Source organism: Poecilia formosa, unplaced genomic scaffold (assembly GCF_000485575.1).
Source record: "Poecilia formosa unplaced genomic scaffold, Poecilia_formosa-5.1.2 Scaffold4, whole genome shotgun sequence".
Lineage (NCBI taxonomy): Eukaryota > Metazoa > Chordata > Actinopteri > Cyprinodontiformes > Poeciliidae > Poecilia > Poecilia formosa.
This window is the reverse complement of record NW_006799943.1, coordinates 1,543,262-1,548,312: the sequence shown is the minus strand read 5'-3', so window position 1 is coordinate 1,548,312 and position 5,051 is coordinate 1,543,262. Positions and strand designations below refer to the sequence as shown.

General features: G+C 41.1%; 1 protein-coding gene across 1 annotated transcript in view; it reads right to left on the bottom strand.

Moving 5' to 3' along the window:
- The window catches only part of bahcc1b (BAH domain and coiled-coil containing 1b), a 78,819-nt gene that overhangs the window by 73,077 nt on the left and 691 nt on the right, over positions 1-5,051 (bottom strand). The gene's annotated exons all lie outside the window — the stretch shown is intronic.

The following is a 5,051-nucleotide window of genomic DNA, read 5'->3' as shown; positions in this document are numbered from 1 at the left end:
CTGGACCCCCGGCTCCCCGGCCCCCGAGTACAAGCTGGGCTCCGCAGCTCATCTACAGCTTATAAAACTGAATGCACGGAGGGTTAATTGATACTATTAAAATCAAATAAGGACAAAGCTCGAGGATATTTGCTATGCTGTTGTAGCGGCCTGCATGTCCAAGCTTCTTTTCTGCCATCACACACACACACACACACACACACGCACACACACACACCCACACACACACACACACACACACACATCCTGTTTGTAGCTTGTTTCTGCAAAACCTTCTACAGTGTGCAAATGCAATGTTTTAAAAGGTAAACAGAGCACTGACACACTGTAATTCTAGTTCATTTTTTCCACATCATTTTCAGTGACACAAACACGTCTCTGTTTAAACGGGGCTGAATTTGTTCAGTCATTGATGGAACTTCCCGAGCGTTGCAGTTTTAGTTGTTTTTTTTCTTTCTTGAAAAATGTTATATTGTTTCAAAACAATGTGTATTTTCATGTATATATATATACACAATTCCAGCAAGAGCCACTGTTGGGGAAATCCTCACTGACCCATCAGCCCACACCAGTGAAACGTGGACTACATTTATTATAAAACGACTCTCTTTCCCAGTTCTCTCCCCCTATAACAGTGTTGTCCACAGCACTAATGACCGGGGGGACAATAAAGAATCCTGTTCCGCAGCTCACAAAAGAGGAAGGGTGCAGAGAAAGGGGAAGGGGTGTTGGGAGGACGGAGGAGGGGGACTGCCACTTAAAACAGAAATCTGCATTTAATTTATTTAGTGACAAGAAAAAGGCTTTTGTTGCTTGATTTTTATTGGTTTCTTTTCACCTAAAAGAAGCAGGAAAAAAAGGTGGGGGATGGGTGTGTGGATGAGAGAGAGGGAGAGAAAGCATAACACGACACCCCCTCCACCCCCAACCCCACCTCCTCCTCCTCCTCAGCCTCCTTCTCGTCCGTGTGCCAGTGGGGGGAGGAGGAGGAAGGGTGGAAAAGGGGTGGGGGGTAATTAATGCGGATTGACTGATTGCTCTTGAAACAGACCGATCCTGCACGAGGATTGTCCTCAAGCAATGAAGCGTTCCTGACTGACACTTTCCACCTTCCCCTCCCTTGCTTCCTTATTTCACTTCTTCCCCCTCCCCCCCTTCCCCCCTCTCCGTCTCTCTCTCTACCTCTTTGCTGCCTTCCTTCCCTCTCCAGCGCCAGAGCGAGGCGGGTCGGTGGCCGCCTCCCAGCCATACCCCGGCCAGACACCGGGCAGTTTCTTCCCTTCTCTGCTATTGTTGGTGTGGTTGTTTTAAAGCTACCAGCCGGACTGCTCTGTACTTCTCTTTGGATGTGGCCTGCCACCCACAGAACGGCATGCCACGGACACAGTTAGTTTTTCCATTTGTTTTGCTGTTTTGATGTAGCACGTTCGCTCGGTCAAGACAAAAGTCACCGTTCTTATAAACAAGAAGGCTGATTACATCACAGAAGGCATAATTCAGCTAACCAGGGTTATTTTGAATACATTCTGCTGTATTATTCTGCTTTTTTTAGGATTTCATTTCCACACTTTTTGAAATGATTATAATTGAAATGATAATTCCTACTAATGAAAAAGTACTTGTTTGTCTGGCAGACTATCTCACTTATGACACGGGAAAAATCTCTTGCAATAAGAGAAAGCAAAATAAGCTGTTCTGATATCTTGCTGAAAAGTTACTTGTATGTCAGTTTTTTTTCTTGTTTCAAGTGTTACGATATTTTCAGTAAAAGCTAGACCAAAGCTACTTGTGTTTTTGCTGTGAATTTATCTTGCAGAAACCTTCAGCTGGAAGTGAGGACAATGGTGCAAAAACTGGGTATGCGCTAGATGTGGGCGCTGCATTGGATGGGGCGCCAAGATAATGGAATAAAACATTTCTAGTTGTTTGTGCATGTTTAACTGATATTATGTACAACAGGGGGGACACCTATAATACATCAACATACACCTCAAAAATTACAAAGTTGTTCCCCTGAGTGACAATATAGCATGTATTGGATTTCAGGGAAATTTGAAAACTAATTAACACATGGAAGTGTTTTTTAAAGAAAACCAGGCAGACTGGGATTGGGCTGGAGGGATTCGGAATTTAAGTGTAACTCTGCCAGAAGTTGCTCATCCGTCACAATGGGTGGCCATTTGTCTCCAGCAGGAACCAGGTACAGACTGGTCAAATCAACTTAAAAGACTTATTTATGTGTACAAAGATAAAAATAAGAATGATCATAAAAAAATAATAATAACAATTGTGTTTTGAATAGTGACGATTCAAGGAATCATCAATTTCAGATCAACTCCAGGCTGTTCGTTAGCAGGTGAGCTCTTGTAGCTATGTTTTATTATGGCAGATTTATTCTGCCGGTTAATGACATAATAAATTCGGATCGGTTGTCTCTGACCTCACTTTGCTTCAACATCACCTCTTCAGGGGCGATCCACCGACTGACTGTTACTCACTGTTTACTAAGACCACCTGGTCTGAGCAAACTTTTTCAAATGTATAGGAGCACATTTAAAAAAACAAACACACACAATTTAGAATCAAGGGGAAACACATTGGCTTAAAATGAGGTCCAAATGGAGAGTGGTCTCTCCCAGGAGGCCCTTGGTGCGGGGTGGCCATCCTGCCTGCACCAGAAACCATCTGATAGATGTTTAATGGCCAGAATTTCCAACAGAAGATCTCATCAGGAAACCCCCACAAGCCCCCACCAACCCCAACACCTCCTAAACTATCCAACACCAGAAGTAGATATCTGTGCGTTCTGGCTGTGTGATGTTACAAACGGTTCAAACAGCTTTCCTTTCCACATTGTAAACATCAGCTGCAACAAACAACAATTTGGCCTCGGTGACGACAGGAGCAGACGATGATGAAGTCAGAAGTGGACTGGACACAAAAACAACATGACCTTTTCCTCTCTTTCTCTCTCTCTTTCTCTCTGTGCAGCTATTTCGGATCATCCCGGCAGAGAGGCTCACAACGGGTCAGGAGATACAGAACAGTCAGGAATGAGCGATAACACACACCAGCAGCATATCCAGACAGCTTTAAAGCTGCCTCCCCAGACGCTTTGGTGCAATCACTTAAACTTACTTCACATGCAGTTTGTCACCTGCAGAGCAACATGCCGCAGTTGTTTCTGGTTTGTTTCGCTACCTTGACATCGTCAGCGTCTGCGCCCAGGAAAACGAGCTTCTGCGTGATGACATCACACGACGCACAAGTCAGAGTTCTTCAGCGTTTGCTTATTTTTATTTGTGGTGCTCTGTTTGTTCAAACACTCACTTCAGTCAAATCACTCCTTCAGAGTTTTTTACAAATATCGACTGACCGTTCTCGATTGGTGCACCTCTTGTGATGTCATCAACCCAAATACAACACAAACCAAAGTTAGCCTCTTCAGTGTATTTTTTGGGAAACTTTGCTGTGGAAATCCATATTGGACAAGCCAAATATATCTTTACTATAAGTGTACGTTTGCTTATATATATATATATATATATATATATATATATATATATATATATATATATATATATATATATATATATATATATATATATATATATATATATATATATATATATATATATATATATGCACCACAGACTTGCATAGACAAGCTGATGAAAGCTCCACCATGTATTTCTTGTCGTCAGAACTTGCAGGTGGAAGCTTTAATTATCAGAACCGTTTCAACATAAACAGCCATACTGTGCCTCCCTGCTGCGCCGCTCTCACTGCGTACAGCTGATATGTGAGTTTATATTCAGACAACTTGCGAACTCGTGTGTTGATATTACTCACACAAATGACGGGATTAACTCTACCAACTGCTGGACATGCTGCAGTACCACGGCGGCCCCCATGTGCTAACCTCAACCTCGACTTAGTTGGATTAATGTTCCCCTCCCAAAAAAAATGTCAGCATCACTTCCTGTGTGCACATGCACCACGCTTGCACGCTCGACGTGACGGGACACTGGAAATGAAAAGCGAGCTCGGTGTTTTTCTTGTCGAGCTCCAAAGATCCATTAAAATACGTCCCATTTGAGTGGAGAAACCCCCGAGAGCCGAGGGTCCAAAGAGGAGTGTTGAAAAGAGTGGGAATGTGTTTAGAAAAAAAAAAAGAAAAGGGAAAAAAAGCCCTGCAGGAACAGGAGGGGCCGAGGGGTCAGGAGGTCAGCTGACCTCCTCCAGCCGATCATTCGGTTCTGTGAGAAACCGACTCCTCCAATAAAACCACAGAGAAGTGAAATCCTGGAGGATGAACTACTTTAGGAAACTTCTGACTGTAGCAACAGGGCGGATTGTGTCTTTATTGTGATCGCTGCAAATGAAAACAAAACCAGAAACTTTGGAATAAAATATTTTGAAGTATCACACGCTTCCCAGGAAACAAGCAAATGTCGCTCAGATCTGTCACGTTTTCTCTGTTCTGATCAAACTTACACAAAGTAACAGCTGACATGTCAAAGTCTGGAAAGAAAATCTGACCGGTTTGTTTTATGGGACATATTAATTCACTTCATTGTACATAACTGGAAAATGAATAAATAAATATTTGGCTGAACCTAAAAATTACTTTATTATAATCTATGACCTGACTGAGTAATGCTGCATTATAGATACCCTAATTTGGAGTAAAAATCTGAACAAATATATTTTACAGAGTGGAGTAATCTAACACAGTCTCTGCTGATGCCTAAGATTTTCTACATATATGATAATTTGAAGTCAAGTTTATCTAATTTGACATTAAGCAATTTTAAACAGTTTAGCACTAAAAAGTAAATTAGAAAATATTTTATTTATTAAATTAAAACAAAATAAATCCACATAAATGTGATATAAAATTACATTGAAATAAATTTTAAGTACTTAAATAGAATTACTTAAAAAAATAACGAAAATAAATTGAAGCAAAATAAATTTTCCAGCTTCATCAAATTTGATCAAAATCAATCTAGATGGAGTAAAATGAAAAAGATTAATTTAACAGTATA